Here is a 15,252-nt window from a genome sequence, read left to right on the forward strand (position 1 = left end):
AATGATATCATCGAAAATCAAACTAAAACTAAAAACTAACTAAAAACAAATAACGAATAATCAAATAAAATAAATTAATGACAAGCCGCTCCCCGGCAACGGCGCCAAAAACTTGATGTGCACAAAAGTACCCACTAATTTTAATATTTATAACCTAACAAACTTAGACTATCTATGCACTTATAGGCGGTGTACCTAGTCAGATTACAGTATAGCTTAGGTAAGTCGGGTGTCGATCACAGGAAACGGTGGATTAATTTAATATATTTGATTATAGGTTATAGATCACACGAAAATAATAAAGAAAATGGTTTAATAAATCTCAAACTAGCAAATAACAACTCTCGATAAACTAACAGGGAATCAAATCTCTTCAGGTACTTTGGTTTAGATAAATTACACCTTAAAAACATAGACAATTGCATACACAAATTCATTTATTCATGTTCACCGATTCCTAAAATGATTAGATTCATGTTCACTATAACTAATCCTTTAGCAAACAAGTCAATTCAAACAGTGATCAGTTGATTAAACTAACATGCTTCCTAGTGTTCAGTTCGTATCAAGCAAGACTTGTAAATATAGTTAATCAATGTAGACATTTAATTAACCTCTTGTTGATGGTCATCAAACAAGGCTCACACATTAACTTACTTATTCTCAAGTTAATTCTAGTTTCACATTCGTTATTTCTAGTCTTATAATCTCGATGGTCATCAAAAAATCATAAGAGACAAGCAATCGAGTAGATGTTCAAGCAACTCAATTCTCTTAACAATTAACAGAAAATAATCATCATTAACACATGAGGATCTTTAAACAAGCTTGGCAAGATAAATTAAACACAAATAAACTATTTAATATAGCAATTAGTCTAATAATCAAAGCTTCATTCAATCATAAACACAAAGTAAAAGGTTTTTACACCCAAATCAGAAACTAAATACAGAAAAGTACCACAATGGAATGCTAAACATGGTCACGTTAGCAATCCATATGATTACCTACATGTATCCGCTCTCCAATCCTTCCGATCTCCGCTCCTGTTAGCTTAACGGCCTTCCGGCCGCCTTCTAGACCCTCAAAACGGCTTAACAGAAGTTAATTGTCGACTAAATTAGGTTAGAAGTCGAATCCCCCCTCCTGGTTAGCTAAAAATCGACATTTATAATCTTTGTGGCCGACCTAAGTACGCTGGGCGTACTTAGGATTACGCAGCGCGTACTCAAGATAATCACGCGATCAAGTCTATCCGAAGCAAGTCTGTACGCGGCGCGTACCTTTACCTTACGCGGGGCGTAAGTCCACTTCTTCAGTATTTTTGATTTCTTTTAGCTTCTAAGTCCGGTTCCCGCTTCAGTCTTTTCTTTTGTGCTTTATCGACAACAAATAGCTGCAAAACATAATTCAAAGTATTATGAGTACTTTTTAGTTCTAAAATAGAATAAATAAGGCCAAAATATTAAGATAAAGTGCATAAAAATATATATAAAAATACACATATCATAAACTATTCACCGTTTGCCGCAACGCGCGGGTGACGGCTAGTGTGTGTGTGTGTATATATATATATATATAATAGAAAACTAAATTGAGCGATACAACAAACTTTTTATGTATAATGAATTTAGATTTCAAATTTCACTTCGGCATGTACATACATATTTCTAAGAGAATTATAAAAAAAATTGAAAAAAAAGTTATATGAATATACATATGTATATTTTTTTGAAAATGTATATATACATAAAAAATATGAATATACATTAAAAATGCATTTTTCCAGAAAAAAAAACTTTTTTAAATATTAATTTTGAAATATAAAGTATATTCACATCTATTCTTTTAACTCTTAATTTCGAAAAAAACTGATTCAAAGATGATGTTGGCCCTTCAATGATCAAAGCTATCTATAAGATTTGTTTCGGTATACTTGATGAATCAGCTGCAGATGAAGAGATCAAATAAATAAAAAATAATATCATAACAATACATAGGGGAAAACTTACATCTCATAGGGTTAGAAACTAGTAATTGCTCAATCTATATTCATATCAAGTTTATGATGGGTTTTGAGCATATCTACATTCCTATGTGATCATGTAACCCTAATTTCTTTGGATCTAAGTTTTTCACTAATTGAACATGCAAACCGAATACCAAAGCAATAACCCTAAAACTAGCATACAATTTCCGAAATTCATATGAAATTAGGGTTAGAAGATTACCTCACTTGTTATATAGTAATAACAAGACAATCCTTGAAGATCCTTGACTCTTGAAAGCTTAGTGCTCCAAGTGTTGCACCTCTAATGGAGTCACAAACACCCAATGCAACAAGATGAGAGGAGAGACAAGAACTTTCGGCTAGGGTTCTGTATCTTATGCATAGGCCAAAAATTCCATGAGATGTGGTTCTTTATATAGATGTGGGCTGCTAGGGTTTGTAGAGGAAACCCTAATTCCTACTTAAGGATTAAGCAGCCAATGAACTCTTATTTAGCAAGCCTTGGACGAAATCTATAGGGCCTCCCTATAGGATTTCGTCCACTCCTAATTAAGGAGTCCAATATCCCAGTTTCTCAACTATTAATGATTTGCAAAACAGCCCCTCCATTATTAATCAGTTCCTTTAATCCCAAAATTAATATCAAATTAATTTCTGATTAAATACTAATTAATAATATGATTTCCAAATAATATATTAATCTTATAATATATTAATAAAATCATTTTTAGTACCAATTTATTATTTCAAATAATAAATTCTACTATCTCTCCATTAGCTAGCATGTCAAGTTACATGAGTGAAGGTAACCCAAAATGATCATGCTACAATCAAATCAAGTACATACCAATTATAGTTATGGGCTTAGACACCTAATCCAACAGTCTCCCAGTTGGATAAGTCTAATAACTATTATTGCAAGTATGAATTCAAAATTTGATTAGCAATTGTAGCTTTCAAAAGCCGTTGTCGAACTCTGATCTAATCAATGATGCGTCATTTAGATAAGTGATCAAATATCCTACCGTCCTACACGATATCGTATGAACATGATACATGGATTATAATCATTCTCTCTGTCCAAGGTTTGTTTCCCGTTTTCCGATTTATGACAACTGACTAATTGAACAAATCAAATCAGTTCATGCTTGGCTAAGTGCTTCAGATGTCATCACTAAATCATCGAGGGGCCCACATATATCGCTTTTATCCCATTTAGGGTAAAAGGAACGGATAAACTTCGACTCATATGCTTGTACTATTCATTCATCAAATTATACACAATAATACGTTTTATAACATCAAGTTACTGATACGTTTACGTATTATCAATGCACAACCGACTTGTAAACAACAACGCATATGTCTCTGTTTCAAGAATATAAGATATTATCGTCTTAGAAATTACTCGTGATAAAGTCCATGAAGTAATTCTCCGAGCGTGGGTTTATCCAATACTCAAATTCCTATTTCATGAATACTCATGAACACTGCAACAAACTTGTTTCATGTATAAGCTCTTTTATAATCTATAGTCAGATTCATGACAGTCTTAATTCATTACTTACTTCCAAAAGTATGATTGACTGTGGATGCTTGAATAATCTTATTATTTGGAAGTAAAACATGCGAAGCAAAACCCAATTAACTATGGTTTCAAAACTTTTGAATATAAATAAAACATTTATTATTTAATCACCATATTAATCGGACTTTATTCATTGTGTATTGTTTCAAGTAATCAACTTAATGCTTGAATTAACAACAATCATGCCATGTGTGACATCCCCAAAATCTCGGCCAGAAAAGACCGATTTTCATTTATGCTTTTAATAATTTCAGAGTAAATCCTTTTGATTTGAAAGAGTTGCGGAATTTGTTCCCAAACTCAAAACGTGATAAAACAATGTTTACCAAAGCATTTCATAAAAGAAATGTATTTTCATTATATAATCAAAACTCGGGATGTCATATTCCGATACAGACCATAAAGCATAAACGATACCATTACAAGTCATTCAATAAATATATACATATACAGACTTGTAAACAAAACAACTTGATGGTTCATCCATCTTATGCCCTTGCGTCACTTCCTGTAATACAAATAAAACTGAGTGGGTCAGGCTTGGGAGCCTGGTGAGCATATAGGGTTTTCAACCCACAATAAATAATTAAATTAATTTTCATCAACCAACAATAACCCAATTACCCATTCCCGTTATTCTCACTTTATGTCCCTAAAATAACTAACACAAGGGACCTAGTCTAAGAATATTTCATCGGGGCGACAACACATGCTTCGGGGGTTCCTCAGCAATATAAGTCAAATAAGGCAACCATGAGGGGGATGGAGTACAGCGAATGAACACCCAAGTTCATTAACACCTACAGGTGGCGAACCTGCTAGCGTTCCACAGGACTGTCTAGAAAGGTCTGTGGTCGTCATCTAAACTCCGCTAGATGACTGAATCAAAACAACAACGAGGCCTCTCATCTGTTTATTACACGCCAACTATCTACCCATGTTCTACCCAACATATTAGTAGATAAAAATATACATTTTTATACATAGTTTAAAAACCTGTATAGCATGCTTTAATCAATACATATTCCACGTAACAGATGAGGCACACACACATAACACGTATTTCATAGAGAATAAATCATATCTATGAGATAGAAGAAAGTGAATACACATTCACACACATAACCACAAAATTATACACATAACACGTATTTCGTATAAAATACTTCATAATTATGCGTTAGAAGAAAGTAACCACACACTCACGCATATAAACAACAATATACTTAATACACTCAAACCATACTTGTATTATTATCGTGTTTATGAAAGGTAGTATACACTCACTTGATCAGAAGATGATCGGACATCACTACGGCTTATAGAAGTAGTATTCTTCGGTAGATCTGGAAGATCTCCACAAAAATCGAACTTCTCGCGGGCAGAGCTTCGGCTCGGGAATCTTATTTCTCGGGATCTTCAGGACCTCGGGACTTGCTTCGGGGCTCGGGAATGATACCGGGGCTTCGGGGTACTTCTAGCATGCAAAACGATGCAAAATGGGAGAGAGAAGAGAGAAAAAGAGTAAATGAGTCGGCTGCCCTCGCATCCTATTTATAGGAGGCTGGAGCCTCGGAGTACGCTGGGCGTACAGCAGTACGCGGGGCGTACGCGTCCGAATTGTCATGGCATGCGTCATCCTAAGAACTCGAGTGCGAGGTGCGTCATGCTTCGCGGTACGCTGGGCGTACTTCGGATCAGATCGGTGACTCCTTCGGATATACATCCAAATTAAAGATTAAATTTAAATACAAATTATTTAATAAACTTCAGAAATTCATATCTTCTTCATACGAACTCCGTTTTCGAAGTTATTTATATCCACGCGTAGGTGAGACTACGCTCTACAACTTTCGTTTAGACTCCGTCGGCTAATTTTGACTTTATTTTTTTATTAATTATTTTTAGTAGGCCGGGGCAGAAAAACTTTGTTATAAATTCATAACTTCTTCGTTTGACGTACGTTCTCGCCTAACTTTTCATCGCTTCGATACCAACAACGAGATCTTCTATTCTCGTTTAGATTGATTCGACTAAAAACCGCTCAATCTCAAAGCGAGTATTTCGGGCTGCATACTGCTAAGTCGAAACTTCAGAAAATCATAACTTCCTCATACGAAGTCAGATTTGGGCGTTCTTTATATATTCGGAAACCTCGTTTCAACTACTTCAACATTATCAAATCACATAATTAAGCAGTTAAGCACAAAACACATAATACTCAAATAATATACTTCTATTACTTCAAAACGGGTTACAAAGGTTAGCCTAGACTATTACATCAACGAAAATGCCTAGCCTGGAAACGCGGGCGTTACACCATGCTCCAAGCACGTACATCATGTCTATCTATGGTCCTTCCTTTGTGAAACATATCAATTGAACACATTTCCAATGATGCTCCTTTCACAATTCCAAATCCTTATCACAAGTGTAAGAATACAAAAATTCTTGCCACTACTAGAATCTGTTAGAGTCTAAACTTACATGCAATGATCCTTTTGTAATGTCAAGGCACCAAAATCACATAGACTTTGCCAATGATATTACAAAGCATTCCAATACAATTCCATGGAAACGAGGTCTCACATTCAAAGAGCATTTCTTGAACATCCTTCTTGCATTAAAGTTTTTAACTCGTACATATATCTCAATATCCAACTCCCATAATGGAAACATTTCCATATTTCCATATGACTATCAATTATGAACAAGAGTCTGTTTTGGAAAGGTTAAAATGGGGATGTTTTGGCATTAGGTCAAAACTGTGCAAAATATGTAACTTTAAGTAAATCTATAGTAATGTACTTCCATTAGAGGACATTCTTACATCAAGTAAAAATGATTTAAAATGAACACATTTTCTTCAAAATGGTATTTTTTTTCAGAAAGAAAAAATGGTTTAAAATGAACAATTTTACTTTAAAATGGTATTGTTTTGGAATGTCAAAAAGATAAAATTATAGTCAAAATTGAGCAAATTAAGCATTCTTAGAGTAATTTATATCAATATATTTCCAGTTATGGGTCCTTTTGATATCAGATAAAAATGCTTCAAAATGAGCATATATTGGTCAAAATAAGAATATTTGGCAACATAAACATGGTAAAAAAAGTGGACGGGGGATGTTTTGGCTCAAGTGGTACAAAAAAAGTCATTTTTAAAGCAATTTATAACAACTTACTATCATTAAAGGAGAATTTCTATATTAAATACAAAATAGGACTAAAATTAGCACATTATCATCAAAATATGATAGTTTTGGCTAGGTAAAATGGTAAAAATATGGTTGTTTTGGGATCCAGTCAAAATTGTGCAAAATGTACATTTTAGGGCATTTTTCAACAATGTACTTGATTTAAGGTGCATTTTGACATAACGTAAAAATGATTTAAAATGTGCATATTTTTGTCAAAATGAAATTGTTTTAGTAAGGTAAAAATCGTATGGATGTTTTGGCATGTCAAAATAATGCAAAAATAGCATTTGCAAAGACAATTTATAGCAACGTACTTTTATTAACATGACATTTTAAGATCAATTAAAAATAACGATGATCGACTTGTGGACAAAACATCCATAAAAATAATTGTTCGTAAATTTATGATTAATGATTATTATTTAAGATCAATTAAAAATAACAATGATCGACTTGTGGACAAAACATCCATAAAAATAATTGTTTGTAAATTTATGATTAATGATTACGATTTATTATAATATTTATATTAATTTACTTTGTGAACCATGTAGCACAGGGGTTATCACCTAGTGTGTGTGTGTGTGTGTATATATATATATATATATATATATATATATAGAGAGAGAGAGAGAGAGAGAGATCAAATTCATAGCATTCGAACTATCAAGTTGTTCTTGGAGAGCTTTGCTTTTAAGAATTCCAACGATAGTTGCATTATAGGGAAGATGCATGATTATATTATCTAGTACATGTCCGTCGTGCAATGGTAGAACCAAGACTGTATATAATATCCATGTTAGCTGCATATATGCCAGTATAATAATCAAATTGATGTTTAAATGGTGTAATATTCTCACACAACTATTCAAGGAAGTGGAAGATCTGTTCAACTGGGTTGTTTTTTTAAAGAAAGGGAATCATTTTTGGCAATTTGATACGATATGATTTGGAGTATTTAGAAGGCGAGAACGATATTAAGACTTTCAAAAATATTTTTACCCCTGAACTCATGGTTGCGGATAAATAATTTATTTGGTGTTTCCAAGATTCAAAAATAGGGGTTTACATGATTCAAATATAGGGCTAGAAAAAAAAGTTTGTAATTACTAATTAGGCTGATTGGTATGGATTTCTGTGTTTGTAACCAAAATATATTTAATTTAATTCTTGACTTGGCTACTTAGTCACCTACTTTGTACACTTGTATTTCTCCTTGTTATCTTAATATTAAGTAGGTGTATATTAAACTTTTTAAAAAATGAAATATATTAATTCTTTATTTATATAGTGTTTTTTTAACAAATTCTTAAACTCGTAAATGAATTTGTCAACAATTTCTTATCATTCCTACTCCCGCTAGCCAACACACGCCGACTCATGTGAGAAAGAATTAGACCAACGCTGAAATTTGTCAAGAAATTCAGACTCCAATACAGAAAGCCAATAACAAAAATGTTGGTAATGACTTGTTCAAAGTATACTTTCTTTAACTGAGAGTCTACCGTATGATATCTCCATGCTTAATAAAACACTCCTAAACCAACCATGTGTCATCTTTTTAGCACTATCTTATGCCATATGTCCTTCCACCATCGTTCTGCTCTCTCATTTTCCCGCCCAATGATTTTCATCGTTCAATCACATTCAATTCCTAAATATCAGCTTTCCGTTGTATTAATTGACTATCCTAATTTACCTGCACTCGATCCATTCGAATCCTTACAAAAAAGGAAAGGACGTGTACCTTCTGTAGACCTTCTGCTTTCGTTTTTTCCCGCTCATATTTTCTACCAATTTTCCTATTATACCTTTCACTTGAAACATATTATTTCTAACTACAAAGCCTAGAAATTAGAAGGTGATTAGCATAATCTCACGAAATCATGGAGCTGATCGTTTCCAGGTTATATTAATTGACTATCCTAATTTACCTGCACTCGATCCATTCGAATCCCTATAAAAAAGGAAAGGACGTGTACCTTCTGTAGACCTTCTACTTTCGTTTTTTCCTGCGCATATTTTCTACCAATTTTCCTATTATACCTTTCACTAGAAACATATTAGACCACAATCATACAGCTTGGAACAAGGTAATATTTCCAACTACAAAGCCTAGAAATTAGGAGGTGATTAGCATAATCTCACGAAATCATGGAGCTGATCGTTTCCAGGTTTGTTTTCAGTCTCTATTTATACTATGCGATTCCACATTGTGCAATTGGAAATTTTAAACCATAAAGTGTATCTACAAGCGATGTGTACTCTTCTTTATTTTAAGCTTTCGAGTTGTCATGTTTTAAGAATAAATATACTCTGAATTAAATAGTTTTTGATAGTAATACAATAATTCTTCATGATGGTTATGTTTACTTTATATTGTCGATTTTAGATGTGCCATTTATGATGTTTCTTTTTTCTTCCTTCATATTGATCTCTAGGTGTTTTATAAAATGTCAATGAGAATTTAATTGTTATCAAACACTGTTTTACACTCACAAACAGTCATATACACATTTTTTTAAAGTTTTATTCTTTGCTTCCATTTTTTTAAATATTTATCAAACCTATATGTGTATGTGTTGATGCCTGTATGTGTTGTGTTGTGTTGTTGTGTGTATGCATCTCCTATATGTCTTATCTTAGTTCCTATAATTGTTGGCATATGTGAGATCCCATAATTATGAAAACACATAAAAGTTTTTCTAACAAAAAATGACTAAATTTCCTTCATCTTTTCTAAACTTTGGTATCAATTAAATAAGAATTTTCTTTCTTTCATTCAAGGTCTGTCGAAAGTCAATATACAAAAAATGTCATGTCGTGTTTTAATATTTTTTCATAACACATATTTATTGTTTGTTGATGAATATGATCAATTATATGTAATCACAGAACTGTTGTTGATTGCATGTTATGTTGTTTTGTTGGAAACATATATTACAGTAAATACAACTTCATTTATGGGTAACTATGCTTTGTAGTAATTGAAGCACTTGAGGTTGTGTTGATAATTTTGTTCCAAAAGACTACAATATTTGTTTATAAGTGTTTGTGTTTGTTTAGTTTGGTTGACTGCTTGAGCTAAGAAATATTAGACGTTGAAATTTAATCATCAAGTTTTTTTCAAGTACAATTTATGGATCAAGACCAAATATCGATCTTTTTAATTTATAATATTCTTTTTCATCAAATTCATTTTTAAATGATTTAGAATATTAATCATCAAAAAAAAATTATAGTTTTTTTTCAACATTTTTATAGCTACATATCTGTAGATCTCAAGTCAACCTCTAACATCTTTTGATTCTCATTTTAATTTCTTTGTTTTTAGGTTTTTTGAAGGTTGTTGGATAGAATTGAGGTTACAAACAATGAAAATTTTTGGGAGTTAGTGTCACATTTCAAGATTGTTTTGAAAATTATTAGGGTTTAATATCGATATTTTTAGGCGTTAATATTGTCAAGATCGATATATTGTCCAAGAAATTTAAAATGTAAATGATTTTTTTGTACCACTATAAAAAAGATAAATTACATTATATTATGCTTTTATCCTATTGTGTTTTTGTATGGTTATAAGGTTTCATGTAACAAATATCATGTAGAGCAAGGGAGCAAAGATGATTACGGGCGTGTTTGACAGAAATAGCTGTTAGCTGGAAGCGGGTAGCGTGTAGCGGTTAGCTGGTAGTGTGTAGCGGGTAGCTGGTAGCAGAAAGTTGTAACTTTTATTTGTTATATGAATATTTGCAAAAGTAGCTGGAAGCTTTTAAAATATATAAAATTACATAAAATGACAATTGATTAAAAATAAATAAATATATAAATATATTTTTAAGGGTAATTATGGAAAAAAAAATTTAAAAGCTCAGTAGCGTTTTGTTAAACGCTACATGAAGTAGCTTTTGGAATCGGAGCGTTTTGTTAACTAAAAGTTAAACGTTCGTACTGTCAAACAAAACTTTTTGTTTAAACTAGAACGTTTTTTCAAAAGATAAAAGCTAGAAGCTCCCAAATGCTTCCAAAAGCTCCTTGCCAAACACACCCTACGTAGATGTACACCGGAAATAAAAGGAAAGTCAGAAACTTGAATGTGAAATTATAATGATTTCCTTATAGTTGACGATTACCTAACCTTTTATTACATGAAGGAAAATTATATTTTAGCTATGTTTAATGTTGGTATTTTTTATAATAGTTCAAACAAAATTGGTCAATGGAATTTTAGTTTGGATTAATTTAATTTTTAGACAAAACTTCAAAAATGGTCCCTGTGGTTTCCAGAAATATCAAGTTTAGTCCCTAAGTTCAAAAAACCTCACAGATGGTCCCTGTTGTTTCAAAACTTTTAACAAATGGTCCTTCCGGCTCACTCCGTTAGCATTTCACCGTTAACTCATTTTTTAATAAAATATTGCAGGGGTAATTTCGTCATTTCAGTTGTAACCTCCTCTCTTTAAAAGAAATTGCATGTCCGATTTTTGGGCAAATCCTTTAGCTTCATCAGTCGATCATCTCTCCTCCTTTCCACTGTTGCTCGACCGTTGCACCCTTCACGACATCCAATCACTTCTGATTCAAAGATGGTGACTTGCAGATGTGGGAATGAAGCAACGAAGATCACTTCATGGACGGATCGTAACCCTGGAAGGCAATTTTGGAACTGTAAAAGATGTGGTTTCATTCGATGGTCTGATCCCCCTATGTGTGCTAGGGCATTGGTGGTGATTCCAGGTTTGATAAGATCAATGAATCGATTGGAGGAGAGGGTCGCCATTGTAACTGCAGAATTGTGGAACTACCAGCTGATGTTGTTTTGTTCATGGGTGTTTTTTTTTTGGTATTATTTTAATCTCTAAGTATCTTCTGAAGGTTTGGATGGTAATGGAGTTTTGGTTTTTGGTTTGTAACCATTGCAGAGTTTTTTTTATTTTAATCGGATAAGGGTTTTTTTGCTTTCAGTTTATGTAGGTGGTTTTGGAATTGGTGTTGTTGTATTTGGTTTATGTATCAGATTAATGTGTAATGCAGTGGTAATGGTAATGGTAATGGAATGTAGTTTGTTATAGTTCATTGTTCAATTTCTTGAATGTTTTTGAAATGTAATTGTTAAGTGTATTGTAATTGCATCTTGAAGATGGTTTTGATTTGCAATTGAAATGTACATTGTTATTAATTGATCTGTGAAGTGAAGGGTAGTACACAAAACATATTAATTCATCACCAAAAAGTGCATACACACCATTACATTCAAAGTTATAAAGTTCTTAACACAACCATGATGCAAATTTTTAAAAAGACCTACAACACAAGCATTACATGCAAAGTTTTCAAGTTCTTAACACATCTTCAAACAAGTACACATTACATAAGTTTCTAAATACCTACAACACCAACATCCTAATAACCACTAAAAAGTCAATTTTCAGCCTCCTCCAACTTCACCACTGCCTCCCTGCCCTTTACATGTTCTGGAATTGTGCCCTTTGTTATGACACTTTGAACAAGTGACTGCCAAATATTTCCTGCTCAATCTACCAGCTTGGATGTTTGGCTCATCAACACACCTTCTTCTCTTCTTCTTAGGCCTCCCAACCTACACATGTTGATATACTATAGTTAAAATTGAATTCATTCCATGTTCACATGTATACTATATATTTTGTGTACTTTAAATACAAACCTGTGTCTTATGTTTTGGTGGAAGTAAAGTGAATGGGCAGTCACTTTTAGGCCACATTGTACGTCCATTCAATGGATCAATTTTGTTGAAATACATGGCTTTCCATGTTGATAACCTATAGCAAGGATGGACCCATTCATCAACATGTGGGGCATTTTCACCATTTTCAATTTTGTCCCATATAGCACAAACAGCATGTCTACATGGGAAACTTGTAATCTCCCAAAACCTACAACTGCAACTGTGATCATTCAAATTTACCACATATTGGTCTTGCCATGTGCTTGCCACTTGGTACTTCCCTGCCCCATTGTATTTAGCCACATACTTTGATGCATCAGCCTTAATCTTTTCAAACAGTGTAGTTGCAGTAGGGGTTAGAAGTCCTTCACACTTATCTATTTCCTTTTGCACCACACATAACCTCTTCATGAGATACTCTCTAATATACTCTAAGCAAGTGATAATAGGTTTATCCCTACCTTCATCTAGCTTTGAATTGAATACCTCACAAAGGTTATTCAACAAACAATCAGTATGTGCCCTTCCTGAATAATATATATTAACAGAAGACAATTACACATATAGTAAACACACAAAAGGGAAGATTAACAATTCTCAATAAATTTCTAGAAACTTACCACTAAAGTGAGATTTAGCCCAAGTGTTTGCTGGGATCTTAGACACCCAAGCATGAGCCTCTGCATTGATCTTCTTCAACTCATCCATTGCTCTGTTAAAATGATTGACTGTTGTTGCTCTACCACACTCCCAAAGCTGGTCACTTAAGTCTTTTCCTTTCCATTGCTTCTTCATGTTTTCCTGGATATGCCTCAAACAGAACCTGTGTTCTGCACTAGGGAATACTTTCTCCATTGCTGGTATTATTCCCTAAACAAAAGTCAATGTAATCAACATTAGTTAACCAAATGTATTTAGTAAAGGTAATAAAAAAGTTAGGTGGTACACACCTTTTGTCTATCTGAAATGAAGGTAAAGTTTGAATTTGGTCCCAGATCCAGATCTTCTCCTAACAGTTCCAAGAACCAGGTCCAGCTACTTGTTGATTCTGTCTCTACCACTGCATATGCTACAGGGTATATGCCATTGTTTGAGTCCAACCCTACAGCAGTTAACACTTGCCCAGGGTAAGGGCCCTTCATGAAAGTACCATCCAGACCTAGAAAATCTCTTAATCCAGATTTGAATCCTAACTTCAATGCACCTAAACAGACATATATTCTTCTAAAAGTTCTTGTGGTAACAGACAGGGAGGTTTCTGGATACACATCAATCCGAACTGTTGTACCAGGATTAGTGTTGAGTAGCTCCAACACATAATCCCTCAAAAATCCATACTGTACTTAGTAGTCCCCACTAATGATACGCTCAGCCATTGACTTTGCCCTAGCGACCTTTTGCAATGACATTCCTACCTCCAGTTTCTTGCACAACTCTTCGTGTAAAGCTTTCACTGGAATTTTAGGGTTACTCTGTATTTGTTGAACAATTAAGTTTGCTACGTATCTGGAAGTGCAAGCTTTAACCGCCCTTGTTTGCAAACATTTATGCTCATCCTGTACTGTTTTCACCAACCAATCCTGATTTTCATTAGCCCTCGATATTTGGACTGCCCATGGACATGTACCTTTATTGGCAATTACATCTTTACCCTTGCACTTTGCCCTACTTCTGGTTGAGGGCCCACCACTATCAACTCCTGTAGAAGGCTTACTTACAACACCTTTACATTTCACCCTAATCCGGATTTTGTCATTTTTGGCTAGGTATAAAGACCTCCTTGTTGCTACAGCATGTGAGTTCATGTAGTTTTTAACATCAACCTTGGTTTTGAAGACCTGACCAATCTGAAATGGTTTAACATGAACCTCTCCATGTGAGCATGTACTTGACTTACTCAACTCTTTTAGCAGTCTCTTCCTATCATCTTCATGAAATCCTACAAATTGATAATCATCAGTGGCAATAACTTCCAACTCATTATCAAAGTCAACCACTCCAATCCCATCATCTTTTGAATGATTGTTCAAGATTCCATGTTCATCTACATCAACAGCATTATGGAATTCACTCATGTCTACATCTACATCAAATTGTATGTTAGACTCATCCACATTGTATTCACTGTCATCAGAATCATCTCCACTATCCTCAGAACCATGGCCACTCTCAGAGTAGAAAGCATCTCCACTATCATCACTCACCATACCCTCTAGATAATCCACTTCTGGTTGTTTTTCAAATGAAGTTTGAACATTAAACTCAGCATCATAATCAGCATAAAGTGAGTAATCCTCTACAAATGGTTCATAGTCATCAACTGTTGTAGTATTAGCTCCATTATCAGCTTGGCAGCTTGGTTCCTGTACATGGTAAGTTCCCAATTGTTCTTCAGTTTCAACTGCACTAGTGATCACTTCTTCTTGAGTTTCAATTTCATGATTCGCCACTTCCTTTTGAATGACATGACTTTGTTTACCTTGTGACCTTATAAATGGTAGAATACTCTTTGAGTAATCATGGCCTTCATCAACATCTAACACTTGTGACTGCTCATAATCAGGGTTCATAGACTTGTTTAGATCAAGCTTTCTACTACATGAGCCTGCTTCTCTCCTACAAGGTTTCTTTCTATTCATTTCAGGTGACACACTATCAGGCTCCAACTCTTCAATAACAACTTTAGAAGGAGACTTGTAATAACTACCTACCCTTGTCTGACCAGTTTCAATATACACCCTAATAA

Source organism: Lactuca sativa, chromosome 1 (genome assembly GCF_002870075.4).
Source record: "Lactuca sativa cultivar Salinas chromosome 1, Lsat_Salinas_v11, whole genome shotgun sequence".
In the NCBI taxonomy this organism is placed as follows: domain Eukaryota; kingdom Viridiplantae; phylum Streptophyta; class Magnoliopsida; order Asterales; family Asteraceae; genus Lactuca; species Lactuca sativa.